This window comes from Anomaloglossus baeobatrachus, chromosome 1 (genome assembly GCF_048569485.1).
Source record: "Anomaloglossus baeobatrachus isolate aAnoBae1 chromosome 1, aAnoBae1.hap1, whole genome shotgun sequence".
In the NCBI taxonomy this organism is placed as follows: Eukaryota; Metazoa; Chordata; class Amphibia; order Anura; family Aromobatidae; genus Anomaloglossus; species Anomaloglossus baeobatrachus.
Genome location: NC_134353.1, coordinates 321881761 through 321896756, shown reverse-complemented (window position 1 = coordinate 321896756; position 14996 = coordinate 321881761). Strand labels below are relative to the sequence as shown.

General features: G+C 45.3%; 2 non-coding genes across 2 annotated transcripts; both read right to left on the bottom strand.

Moving 5' to 3' along the window:
* Positions 1-5588: 5588 nt before the first annotated feature.
* Positions 5589-5660, bottom strand: TRNAK-UUU (transfer RNA lysine (anticodon UUU)). Its single transcript has one exon. It is a non-coding gene; the product is annotated as a tRNA-Lys (tRNA).
* A 581-nt stretch (positions 5661-6241) lies between these two features.
* TRNAK-UUU (transfer RNA lysine (anticodon UUU)) lies at positions 6242-6314 on the bottom strand. The gene has a single exon. It is a non-coding gene; the product is annotated as a tRNA-Lys (tRNA).
* Between the last annotated feature and the right edge of the window lie 8682 nt (positions 6315-14996).

The window sequence follows — 14996 nt, the reverse complement described above, 5'->3', positions numbered from 1 at the left end:
AACAATTGTGGCCAGTAATGGTCAGCCCATACCTCAAATTGGGTATAAAGAAGTAACCATTAAAGTGGGGCGGGTAGAATTGCCATGTCAGGGGATGATAATTGTAGATATTGATCGCAAAGAATCTGACCCACTGCTAACCCTTGGTACAAATGTGATAGAAAATTGTATTGCCGAAGTGATAATTTTGTTGCAACAGGCGTCTGAAACTGCCAGCTCCGGGCAGCAGCGTGCCCTACAGAGGGAAATCAGAGCCCTGATGAGGAGGCAGCAGGTAGAGCTGGCCGGAGGAGAAATTGGCAGTGTGAGGGTAAGTGACCCCCTCCCCATTGCAATACCCCCAAGAAGTGAAATGTTGATATGGTGTCGGGCAGCAATAGGCCTCAAGGGTCAGGATTACCATGCCTTGGTAGAACCGGTGTATTCAGACAGTAGGCCTGGAGTCCTGATAGCCAGAGGGGTAGCAGACGTTCGCAAGGGGAGAGTGCCCGTCCGTGTACTGAATTGTGGGGAGGAGGAAGCCAAATTGCCCCGGTACGCCACTGTAGCAAAACTGTACACTGTCAGCAACAATACCATCAAAGCAGTGGAACCCTTGATCCCGTCCGATCAGGCGGAAGACAATGGCTCCAAGGGGCAGCTGGAAGACTGGTGCCAAAAATTACATGTGGGCGCCGACTCCACCCCCTCACACCAAAAGCATGGGGTTTACCGGGTGGTACAGTAGTACGAGCGGGTGTTCAGCAAACACCCCCTAGATTTTGGGCAGGTGAAAGGGGTTAAACATCAAATCCCCATGGGTGATCATCATCCCATTAAAGAGAGATACTGCCCTGTACCCCCCGCACAGTATCAGCGTGCTAAAGAAATGTTACGGGAAATGAAGGAGGCTGGGGTTATCAGAGATAGTTGTAGCCCCTGGGCAGCTCCACTAGTGCTCGTAAAGAAAAAAGATGGTACAATGAGAATGTGTGTAGATTACAGGCAAATTAACCGCATTACACATAAAGATGCTTATCCACTACCCCGAATAGAGGATTCACTAACAGCCTTAAAGTCAGCTAACTATTTCTCCACCTTGGATCTCACCAGTGGGTATTGGCAGGTTCCCGTGGCAGAGGCGGACAAGGAGAAGACTGCATTCACGACACCAATGGGCCTCTGCGAGTTCAACTGTATGCCATTCGGGCTCTGCAACGCCCCAGGGACATTCCAAAGGTTGATGGAGTGCTGCTTGGGCCACCACAAATTTGAAACCGTGCTGTTGTACCTGGATGACGTCATAGTCTACTCCAAGACTTATGAAGACCACCTGAGGCACTTAGCAGAAGTGTTTGAGTCCTTGTCGAAATATGGCCTGAAGATAAAGCCGTCCAAATGTCACCTCTTGAAGCCAAAGGTACAGTACCTGGGTCATGTGGTCAGCGCAGAAGGTGTGGCACCTGATCCGGAGAAAGTCACCGTAATCAAGGACTGGCCAAGACCCACCACGGTAAAGGAGGTGCGGCAGTTCCTTGGGCTGGTGGGCTACTACCGAAGGTTCATTGATGGTTTCACAAAGATAGCAGCGCCCCTTCAAGATCTCCTGGTGGGCCAGCCAAAGCAGGCTAAGAAGCAGAGCCCTCCATTTGAATGGAGCAGCCAAATACAAACATCCTTTGTCTGGCTGAAAGGGGCTCTCACGGGAGAAGAAATTCTGGCCTACCCTGACTACAGCCAGCCGTTTGTACTGTATACAGACGCCAGCAACGTGGGACTGGGGGCAGTTCTGTCCCAGGTGCAGGGAGGCAGAGAGAAGGTGATAGCTTACGCCAGTAGGAAGCTTCGGCCCACAGAAAGGAATCCAGAAAACTACAGTTCCTTCAAGCTGGAGTTCCTCGCTATTGTTTGGGCAGTGACTGAACGCTTCAAGCACTATCTGGCATCGGCCAAGTTCACCATCTTCACGGACAACAATCCGTTGACACATCTGGCAACAGCCAAGTTAGGTGCGTTGGAACAGCGATGGATGGCCCGGCTGTCTAACTTTGACTTTACCATCAAGTACCGGGCTGGCAAGAAGAATAACAATGCTGATGCGCTGTCCAGAATGCCTCACTTACCCGAGTCTGGAGAAGACCTGGATGAACTCGAAGAGATAGAGTTACCGGCTTTCCATCACCAAGGTGTTTCCCAGTGTGAGCATGCTGTAGGAGTGAAGCGCTCGAGCCAGCACGAGGTCTCGGTCAACCCATTACTCCACCATAATTGGGAAGAGACACAGAACGGTGACCCGGCTGTGCGATTGGTCAAAGAAAAGCTAGCACAAGCGGAGACCCATCTTGGCCCAGATGCTCCAGAAGAAGCCCAGCAGCTGTGGAAGGAGCGGGGACGACTGTTCACGTACCAAGGCAAGCTCTGCAAGAGATATGTCAACTGGCGAACGAATGAACTCGTCTGGCAGATAGTGGTCCCACAGAGGGATGCTCCAATGGTCCTAGCAGCTTACCATGATAACGCAGGACACTTCGGGTGGAAGAAGTTGGAGACCCTACTCCGCGATCGGTTCTACTGGGTGCACATGAGAAAGACAGTCGACAAGTGGTGCCGAGACTGTGGTCCGTGTAACCTGAGGCGGAAAGATGATGCCAGCCAGAGGTCTCCCCTACAGCCAATTGTTACGAAGCAGCCCCTGGAGTTGGTGGCCCTGGACCACGTGAAGTTAACACCAAGCCGGTCAGGCTATGTGTACGCCCTCACCATTGTGGACCATTACTCTCGTTTCCTGGTAGTAGTGCCTGTGAAGGACCAGACAGCCAGAACAGCAGCTAGAGCATTTCAGGCATACTTTTGTCGACCTCACGGTTACCCTGAGAGGGTACTGACAGATCAAGGCCCTGCATTCGAGGCAGAGGTGTTCCAAGAGTTCTGTAACATGTACGGTTGTAAGAAAATCAGAACAACACCGTACCACCCCCAAACTAATGGATTGTGCGAGAAGATGAACCATGTGGTCATTGATATGCTCAAGACTCTACCTCTGGAAGAAAGAAATCAATGGCCGGAGAAGTTACCAGATCTGGTAGACCTGTACAACCATATCCCAGTAAATTCGACCAACTGCAGCCCTGCCTACCTGATGCGAGCAAGACCTGGCAAGTTACCTGTAGACTTTGAGATGGGGACTGTGTCACCTGAAGCGGTTCAGAAGATAGAAGATTGGGATACAGAGCGACAACAGCAGTACCGCAAGGTCCAGGAATGCGTAGAAAGGAGCCTGTCCCAAGCAAGAACGAGACAAGAGCAGCATTACAATCAAACAGCTCCAGCAACTCCTTTAGCACCTGGAGAACAAGTCCTCAAGAAAAAGCGGAGGGCGCATAAATTAGATGATCAGTGGGAGAATGAACCCTACACCATTATTCCCTCCAACTTTGACAATAGTAAGGTATGCCTCATAAGCAAAGATGAAGGCAAGACCTATCAAGCAGTTTCTCGAGACCGCCTGAAAGCGTGCCCCGAACGGTGCAGAACCCAAAAAGAAGTAGAAGAAGTACAAGAAAGTCCCCAAAGTCAAGAAAAAGAGGGAGAGATGATCCAAACAATCCTTGGGAAATTCCCTAAAACTTGAACCCGAATAAACAATGCCATAGTGGTACCAGTGTTGACGTTCCCGCAGTTGGTCGAGCCAGAAACAGAAGAGGTTCCAGATCTACCTAAAGAACCGTCCGCTCCAACACGAGATGACACGCCAGCAGTGGAACAGGAGAATCAACCCCCTGTCAGTGGTGAACCTGTCATACCCTTGGCGACTCTTGGACCACATAAGCACTCATCACGCATACCTATCAGGGTTAGGCCTACCTGTAGTGCTGAGGTAGAAGACACACCAAGTAGTCAGGGGCAGACACCAGAGCTACGCAGGTCCCAACGCAGCACTCGGGGACAACCCCCTCCAAGGTATAGAGAGTAAAAAGAAAGAGTACTTATTAGAATGTAAATAGTTAGGTGAAATGTCTGTAATGTTGTGTATAAAATGTTTTTCTTTTTTTTTTTTTTTGATTGAGAAAATGGACAAGTGGCCCACTGGACTATGGGTGGCCAACACCTAGCTGTACATAGTTAGCACCAGTGTGCTCAGCACCCCTGAAGAAAAACCCGTCCGGCGTGCATAGAGTGGGGTCATCAATGCTCTGACGCACGCCCAGAGCCTACGTTGGGGGTTTTATCGCGGCGGGTCCCCCATGGAGCAGTGTAATGGACACCCGGCTGGGAGCCACACTGAACTCTTAAAGTTGTTTAAGGTTGTAACATGTATGTCTTGTTTTGTTTTCTACAGTCCGGGAGTACTGAATTTAACTAAGGGGGAGTGTGGCGCCCCAGGACCTGGTCGCCACAACAGCATTGCCCTTCCAAAGGGTTAATGCTGAGCCTGGAGGTAATGTCCATTGGCCAGCAAGTTTAACATCCACCGCAGTTCTCCCTCCGGCCAGCAGGGGGAGCTCTGAACCTGGAATTCCAGGGAGCCTTCCTCAAGTCTGACCTGAGGGAGGAAGTAGAGTCAGACTGTAGAGAGGAGTGACAGTGAGCAGACGCAGAGTGTGCTGTCTTGTGGATCTGGGGCCTAGAGCTAGAGTAGCTTGGCCCAGGGAAGCAGGAGTAGCAGAGAGGCAGCGAAGAGACTCGGACATCGGAGTCTGTGGCCACCAGGGCTTAAAATACTCCCTGGTAGCCGAATCCGAAGGGCAGGGGAGCTGCAAGCACCTGGCCCATAAACAGCCCGAAGGTACAGCTGCAGCATCAGGGCCCGGTGTGGACTCCAGCAGAGAAGCACCAGAGAGGGCCTGCGCAGCCTACTACAGAGGGAAAGGGACGTACCATCGGTCCCAGCAGCAAAGAGGGCCATTGCTGGATTCAGAGAAGCAGGGTCCTATCATAACAAAGAAAAGAACAGGAGTAGGCCTCATACTCAGCTGGCCAGAAAGATCACCCCAAGTACTTCCAGGCCGACCGGATCCCCATCACCACCTGTAACGGTCTCCCAGGACTGGACTGTTCCCAAAGTAAAAGAGGAAAAGGTAAAGAGATTGTTGTTTGTGCCTGGTTCTTTCATTGCCTGTCGGCCCTGCACTGTGTTAGCCACACAACACCATAGACTTTCACGAGCACTAACAGAGTTCCCGGGGTTCCGCTCCACCTGTGGGGAGCAGTACCACCATTGCTGCCATAACATCACCCCGGAGGTCTCACACAGCAGCGGCGGCTTAATAGCCGCAGACCACAGGTGGCGTCACGAACACAAACTTTAATTCAAGCCACATATTTTACTGACACCCACCAGGGCCACGGAGCCGGGCCCAGCCACCACTGACTACCACCGGACTAGTCTGGCCCGGCACCGGATGTCCCACAGCCCTGGGGTGGACGAGTCACAAGTCTCCACCCACCAGCTCAGAGAAGACTGAAAGTTAGAGACAGACTCAACGGAGGGAAATAATGCTGGATACAAGTCATGTAATAACCAGAACAACGGTTAATCCTCATGCACACTCAAGAATCACCTAAGAACGAAGTCAAGGTACGTGCTAGGTTTATGGTAAAATGCAAGGCGCCTGAGCAGGGATTGAACCCTGGACCCTCAGATTAAAAGTCTGATGCTCTACCGACTGAGCTACCCAGGCTCGTGCAGAGCAGCCCATTTAGCACATTTATGAAGAATATCTCACTATGCATTTCGAAGAACCTTCAGAGATGTTACTTTTTGCTTAGGACTGTACACAAACAAAACCAAAGTCCGCACACATTCTGCCACAGAAAGCAAGTGCCAGGTTATATCTCCTGGTATTCTCTATGGAGACAAAAGTGGGGAAAAGGAGTAAGCAGCATCGTCAAAGACAATAAGAATTGGCTAAGTATAGTCAGGTGCAGCTGCAGTATTAAGCAACTGTTTAAGCTTTTTTTCAAAACTCAATTCACTGCCACACAGATCATTAGGGCTGTGTAATGTCTCACATACTTTTACAGAGAAAAACAAAACAAGGATTCTTCGATTTCTGTGTGCGGTTTCTGAAAGACATCACAAATGCAAGTCTCCACCCACCAGCTCAGAGAAGACTGAAAGTTAGAGACAGACTCAACAGAGGGAAATAATGCTGGATACAAGTCATGTAATAACCAGAACAACGGTTAATCCTCATGCACACTCAAGAATCACCTAAGAACGAAGTCAAGGTACGTGCTAGGTTTATGGTAAAATGCAAGGTGCCTGAACAGGGACTTGAACCCTGGACCCTCAGATTAAAAGTCTGATGCTCTACTGACTGAGCTACCCAGGCTCATGCAGAGCAGCCCATTTAGCACATTTATGAAGAATATCTCACTATGCATTTCGAAGAACCTTCAGAGATGTTACTTTTTGCTTATGACTGTACACAAACAAAACCAAAGTCCGCACACATTCTGCCACAGAAAGCAAGTGCCAGGTTATATCTCCTGGTATTCTCTATGGAGACAAAAGTGGGGAAAAGGAGTAAGCAGCATCGTCAAAGACAATAAGAATTGGCTAAGTATAGTCAGGTGCAGCTGCAGTATTAAGCAACTGTTTAAGCTTTTTTTCCAAACCCAATTCACTGCCACACAGATCATTAGGGCTGTGTAATGTCTCACATACTTTTACAGAGAAAAACAAAACAAGGATTCTTCTATTTTTGTGTGCTGTTTCTGAAAGACATCACAAATGCAAGTCTCCACCCACCAGCTCAGTGAAGATTGAAAGTTAGAGACATAGTAAGGAATAAGCTGGGCTCACTACTTTAGACCTGGTGCTCGGGAGAAAAATAGTCCATATACAAAATAGAGAACCCCGGCACACAGTATGAAAGGAGAAAAATAGTCAATGGTTCTTGTTGTATGTTCTAGTTTTATTCAAAAAAAAATTTCCACAGCTATAAGAAGTTGTAATACAGTCTTTTCATGACAACAGGGAGTTGCAATAAAGTCCAACGTTTCGGCTCTAAATCGAGCCTTCACCAGGGACATAAAGGTACTAAATTTGAACAGACAAGATCACAGAAAACATAATTACAATAACATCATGTTCAAAGTAAAAACATAACAACAGAGTTTCTTCAAGTAGTGTGGTTTTTAGGACGTGAAATATGTGCACGTGGGATAGTGTTAACCAGATGTACATCCGATGGGAGGGAGGGGGGGGGAGAAGAGGGAAGGGAATAGAGGGGTGAAGAATAAGAGTAATAAGGGGGAACTGAGGAAAAAGAAAAGGGAGGAGTATAAGGAGAAGAAGAGGCAACGAGAGGAGAAAAAGAGGAGGAAAAAGAAGAAAAAGAGAGACATACCCGTACTGATGTTGTACAAAATGGGTCCTATGTACAACACTAGGAGATAAGGAACTGACAACTAAAAGGGAAAGGGAATTTGTGATCACCATTACATGATAATCTATGTTGACATATAATTAGGAAAGATCTAGCTTACATTCAGGATATAGCTTACATTCGAGGGTCTTTGGGGCTCCAAGAAAAAGGATTTTAGTAGCTAGATGTAGGTAAGTACAAAACGTGGCTAATGGAGAAGAAGGAGAAGATATTGGAAAAACTGTAAGAATTTTCAGAAGGCATTATATATAAAAAACTGCAAGTTGGGAAATATGAAGTGTAGGTCACATACCGGTGAAACTCAACTTACTATATGAGTAGGTAGTTGCTCATATATGGTAGAGGTATAAGGTGTGCTTGGGGCACTTATGTGTTGTCGCTATAAAAGAAATAGACATGAAGGAGAAAGAGAAAAATGATCAATAGTAAACCCTTGTGGACCAGGGGGAAAAAGTAAAACATACCGCTGTATGACAGAAGGTTGCTTCGGGGTTAAAGCATGGGTCTACATTCCATGATCAAGCAGTCGGTCGTCTGCCCAATAAATTATAAGAAAGAGGGGGCTGCAATATAACATGTCAGTATTATAGCCTTGTAAATCAGATGAAATACGGTATAGAAACAGATGATCACATACCTACAATGGCAATGAAACGGTTAAATGACCGAGGAAAATCATATGAGTGGGCAGTGACTCATATATGGTAACGGTATAAAGTGTACTTGGGGCATTTATGTGTTGCCGCTATAAAAGAAATAGACATGAAAGAGAATTAATGGAAATGATCAATAGTGAACCCTTATGGACCAAAGGGAATAAGAAAAACATACCGCTGTATGACAAGAAGTTACTTCAAGGTTGGAGCATGGGTCTACATTCCATGACAAGACAGTGAATTGACTGCCCAATAGATTGTAAGAAAAAGAGGGGCTGCAATAAAACATGTCAGTATTATAGCCTCATAAATAGAAAGCAGATTAGTTACAGTATAAAACCATGATCACGTACCTACTATGGCAGTGAAACGGTTAAGACCGAGGGAAAGCCAATGCCCTAAAGAAAATATGAGCAGGTAAGAGGAAGAGGAAGACATGGATTAAAAGGTGTCTCGACAGAGTAATGGAAGGACCTTACCTAGAAGCGCCTGTGGATCGCTTTGTGGGAGCCCAGGGACAGAATGAAAGAGCCCGGTATATAAGGGCAATGTATTATGGCGTCTGATGTCACATCCGGGTCTGGGGATGCTGGGAAGTGATGACGTGTGGGCGCATGCGCATTGCGCCGTACTCGCTCTGCCCTCCAGACTTAGGAACGCAGGCGAGCGATGCGCAATGTACGCATGCGCAGTGCATAGGGTGGCGTGCGGTCACATGGTGCCTTCCTAATCATAAACGTGAAGTCCAAAGTGACGTCAAGGCAGTGGTGGAGCGTGCTGTAGGTATAAGGAGGTGTGCGCACGCTACATTGCGCATCGCTCGCCTGCGTTCCTAAGTCTGGAGGGCAGAGCGAGTACGGCGCAATGCGCATGCGCCCACACGTCATCACTTCCCAGCATCCCCAGACCCGGATGTGACATCAGACGCCATAATACATTGCCCTTATATACCGGGCTCTTTCATTCTGTCCCTGGGCTCCCACAAAGCGATCCACAGGCGCTTCTAGGTAAGGTCCTTCCATTACTCTGTCGAGACACCTTTTAATCCATGTCTTCCTCTTCCTCTTACCTGCTCATATTTTCTTTAGGGCATTGGCTTTCCCTCGGTCTTAACCGTTTCACTGCCATAGTAGGTACGTGATCATGGTTTTATACTGTAACTAATCTGCTTTCTATTTATGAGGCTATAATACTGACATGTTTTATTGCAGCCCCTCTTTTTCTTACAATCTATTGGGCAGTCAATTCACTGTCTTGTCATGGAATGTAGACCCATGCTCCAACCTTGAAGTAACTTCTTGTCATACAGCGGTATGTTTTTCTTATTCCCTTTGGTCCATAAGGGTTCACTATTGATCATTTCCATTAATTCTCTTTCATGTCTATTTCTTTTATAGCGGCAACACATAAATGCCCCAAGTACACTTTATACCGTTACCATATATGAGTCACTGCCCACTCATATGATTTTCCTCGGTCATTTAACCGTTTCATTGCCATTGTAGGTATGTGATCATCTGTTTCTATACCGTATTTCATCTGATTTACAAGGCTATAATACTGACATGTTATATTGCAGCCCCCTCTTTCTTATAATTTATTGGGCAGACGACCGACTGCTTGATCATGGAATGTAGACCCATGCTTTAACCCCGAAGCAACCTTCTGTCATACAGCGGTATGTTTTACTTTTTCCCCCTGGTCCACAAGGGTTTACTATTGATCATTTTTCTCTTTCTCCTTCATGTCTATTTTTTTTATAGCGACAACACATAAGTGCCCCAAGCACACCTTATACCTCTACCATATATGAGCCACTACCTACTCATATAGTAAGTTGAGTTTCACCGGTATGTGACCTACACTTCATATTTCCCAACTTGCAGTTTTTTATATATAATGCCTTCTGAAAATTCTTACAGTTTTTCCAATATCTTCTCCTTCTTCTCCATTAGCCATGTTTTGTACTTACCTACATCCAGCTACTCAAATCCTTTTTCTTGGAGCCCCAAAGACCCTCGAATGTAAGCTATATCCTGAATGTAAGCTAGATCTTTCCTAATTATATGTCAACATAGATTATCATGGAATGGTGATCACAAATTCCCTTTCCCTTTTAGTTGTCAGTTCCTTATCTCCTAGTGTTGTACATAGGACCCATTTTGTACAACATCAGTACGGGTATGTCTCTCTTTTTCTTTTTCTTCTTCTTTTTCCTCCTCTTTTTCTCCTCTCGTTGCCTCTTCTTCTCCTTATACTCCTCCCTTTTCTTCTTTTTCCTCAGTTCCCCCTTATTACTCTTACTCTTCATCCCTCTATTCCCTTCCCTCTTCTCCCCCCCCCTCCCTCCCATCGGATGTACATCTGGTTAACACTATCCCACGTGCACATATTTCACGTCCTAAAAACCACACTACTTGAAGAAACTCTGTTGTTATGTTTTTACTTTGAACATGATGTTATTGTAATTATGTTTTCTGTGATCTTGTCTGTTCAAATTTAGTACCTTTATGTCCCTGGTGAAGGCTCGATTTAGAGCCGAAACGTTGGACTTTATTGCAACTCCCTGTTGTCATGAAAAGACTGTATTACAACTTCTTATAGCTGTGGAAAAAATTTTTTGAATAAAACTAGAACATACAACAAGAACCATTGACTGTTTTTCTCCTTTCATACTGTGTGCCGGGGTTCTCTATTTTGTATATGGACTATTTTTCTCCCGAGCACCAGGTCTAAAGTAGTGAGCCCAGCTTATTCCTTACTATTGACCGATAATTTTGGCCGGAGCTCCTATTTTTATTTACGATTTTTTCGGATATGTCGTTCTCCACATTTTCATACAATGATGAAGCTACATCCGCTATTCTCTCTAAAGTAACCGCCTCAAACCAATTTCTCTCAATTCCAACTGAAGAGATTAGAAGCAAGGATTACGAGAAAGAATTACGCAGACACACTGCTCTAGAGCTACATTATATCACCTTGGCAGAGTACCACAAGGCCAAAAGGATTCCACGTGGACTACGTATTCCCCTTCGCCCAACATTGTTTTCAGAGAATACATCTTATTGTGACAAGTATGAGAGTATTTTAAATAAATGCTCCATGGACCTCATACTACTGACCATCGAATATCTTGATAAAGAGATTGAGGATATCGGTGCCAATATTACTACAATCGAACATCAGTTCCAGAATACCTTATCTCCCACTGAGTATAATAACATCAAGACCAAGACTGAGGCAACAATCTCGGAATTTAGGAAATCTTTACAGATACGCAAACGTGCGAAATTCCAGCGAGACCAAGAGGACTATCAAAAAAAACAAGTTTACACCTGGCGTTCTTCAAGTTACAGTCAACCACGACGTACTCCCTATCAAGGACATTACTCATCATCCAACAGCTCCGACAGCGAACACAATCAATCTCGCTCTTCTCATTTTTTAGGCCCAAGACATCCCCCAAAAGGAAGACGCGGCGGGGCAAGAGACTTTGGACCACGAACCATCACGACCCGATCACAGGTAGGACCAACTTGGTCTACAATATCTCCTCCTACAACCTTTCCCCCAGTGAATCAGCCGGTGTACAGAAAGGACTATCATTCTGCCCTACCCCGCCTTTCGACTCCTTCAAATTAGATCAGGAGACTAGGAGATTTTTCCGGAATCTCCGCCTTAAAGTACATTTCAATACTTCCCAAGATTGTCCTGCTGAACCTGACGGTTCTGGGTCTACTGAAATGTTTAAGTTAAATACCTTAGGCCTACGTAATCCTAGTAGTTTCTGCCCTCCTAAGAACTACCACCCAGTAGAAACATATATTTCTCTAGTTACAGCTGAGATTGATCGCACTCTTAATGATATACATCAGGGTAAATTTCATCTCAAACACAATTGCACTCCTGATGAGTCGCGCGCTATTATTAATTTGAAAAATAATCCCCAAATAATCATCAAACCAGCCGATAAGGGTGGGGCTATTGTGGTTTTAAAATAAAACCTACTATCTTTCGGAGATTCACAATCAGCTTCATGATACCGCTACTTATACACCTATTAGTAGAGATCCCACCTCCAAAATACGGCAGATGATTTCCTCTATCATCAATTATCATCTACAGACCGGTACTATCGATAAAAAACTATCTGAGATTTTACATAAAACTAATCCCATTACACCAGTCTTTTATGTACTTCCCAAAATTCATAAAAATCTCACGCGACCACCAGGCCGTCCGATTGTGGCGTCCACAGACTCGATTCTTTCTCCCCTAGCCATCACTCTCGATAAAATTTTGTCCCCCTTGGTCCCAAGTATTACTTCCTATCTGAAGGACACTACTGACTTTTTGACCCATATTCGCTCTTTGGGCCCCATACCGGCTGACTGCCTACTAGTCACACTTGACGTCAACAGCCTCTATACCAGTATAGATCATCATCTTGGTATAGAGGCTGTTAATTGGTTCCTTGAACACTACAGTAACCTCTCCGACCCTCAACACACCTTTTGTCAGGACCTTTTGCACATAGTCCTTGAACAAAACTTTTTTCTTTTTGGAGACCAGTTCTACGTACAACGAAGAGGCACAGCGATGGGGTCAAATATGGCACCTCCTTATGCCAATATTTTCATGGCCTGGTTCGAGGAACACCATATTTATAACTCCCCACTCTTTCTAACACATGTCGTTACATGGAAAAGGTATATAGACGACGTGTTCGTCATATGGCGAGGCGGAGCCGAAACCCTGTACAATTTCCTAGATTTTCTAAATTGTTGTATACCTAATGTGACTTTCACCCTCCATCAGGATCCTACTTCCATTCATTTCTTGGACACTACCGTAATCCTGGATGGTACAGGTATTATTTCCATTGACCTTTATACCAAAGACACTGACAAAAATAGTCTTTTACATTACACTAGCTGCCACCCTCGACATGTAAAGGACTCTCTACCACTCTCACAACACCATAGAATTGCCCGTATTGTGACTGACCCCGATACTCGTATAGCCCGCCATGATGAAATGTCTCGCAAATTTCAAGAAAGGGGCTATCCCTCACACATCTCCCGACATTCTCCGTTACCTACACGTCATTCCCAGATCAATAAGGAGGTCTCTAGAATTCCATTTGTCTCAACCTACCACCCTTTTAACACACCCATTAGAGACACTATACGCAAATACTGGCCTCTTCTGTCGCAATCCTACCCTTCCATTCCTGCTTTCAGTCAACCACCACTCTTTTGTCATAAAAGACCTCAAAATTTAAGGGATTGTCTAGTACGAGCGGACATCGGATCAGCCAAATTTACTCCCACTCAACTCACCCTAACAACACACCGCAGGGGTACCTTCCCCTGCTTGAGTTGTACTCAATGTTCTAACATCACTAAGGGTGACTCCTTCACACATCCCCACTCAGGTCAACGGTTCCCTATTAAAGGTTTTTTTACCTGTGAGTCCTCTTTTGTCATTTATTTGATTAAGTGCCCGTGTGGTCTCGGATATGTTGGGGAAACGACCCAACATATCCGAGACCGCATTAGTAAACATAAATCCACAATTCGCTGCAAACAAACACTTTTACCTATACCATCTCATTTCATCACTCATAACCATTCCATATCTCAATTACGATTCCAAGTCATAGAACATGTTCCCCCTATCAGGAGAGGGGGCGATAGGATCACTAGACTTAAGACACGAGAAGCCTACTGGATCCATACACTTAAAACTCTGGAACCTTCAGGTCTGAATAGGGAGTATGAGGTTATCTGCTAGGTTCCATCATTTTTTCATTATCATTTTTATCAATTTTTATTATTTTCTATTATGTTTCATTTTGTATTCTATTTCTCCATGCCCCTATTACTTGTTACAATAGCTTTAACAACTGTTCATAATGTAAACACTATCTACTGGAGACCGTTTGATCCAAGTGATACTCTTCCTACACCATGATGGTGCTTTTAAATGTATATCTCATGATTATTTATTTTTCCTTATCAGAGATATAACCCTTATGTAAGTACATGCATATGCTATAATAATATGTCTGTAGTTTATATTACGTCTGTAATTTCTACCTCCAAATATCCTCCTCATTTATATAATGAGAATTCCTAGTATTGTATTCACTATAATGTTTCTAATATTTTTCTCTTTCTCTTCCCCAGATAACCTAGAACACCTTTTTCACTGGTCCTATAGCGTGCGCACACCTCCTTATACCTACAGCACGCTCCACCACTGCCTTGACGTCACTTTGGACTTCACGTTTATGATTAGGAAGGCACCATGTGACCGCACGCCACCCTATGCACTGCGCATGCGTACATTGCGCATCGCTCGCCTGCGTTCCTAAGTCTGGAGGGCAGAGCGAGTACGGCGCAATGCGCATGCGCCCACACGTCATCACTTCCCAGCATCCCCAGACCCGGATGTGACATCAGACGCCATAATACATTGCCCTTATATACCGGGCTCTTTCATTCTGTCCCTGGGCTCCCACAAAGCGATCCACAGGCGCTTCTAGGTAAGGTCCTTCCATTACTCTTTCGAGACACCTTTTAATCCATGTCTTCCTCTTCCTCTTACCTGCTCATATTTTCTTTAGGGCATTGGCTTTCCCTCGGTCTTAACCGTTTCACTGCCATAGTAGGTACGTGATCATGGTTTTATACTGTAACTAATCTGCTTTCTATTTATGAGGCTATAATACTGACATGTTTTATTGCAGCCCCTCTTTTTCTTACAATCTATTGGGCAGTCAATTCACTGTCTTGTCATGGAATGTAGACCCATGCTCCAATCTTGAAGTAACTTCTTGTCATACAGCGGTATGTTTTTCTTATTCCCTTTGGTCCATAAGGGTTCACTATTGATCATTTCCATTAATTCTCTTTCATGTCTATTTCTTTTATAGCGGCAACACATAAATGCCCCAAGT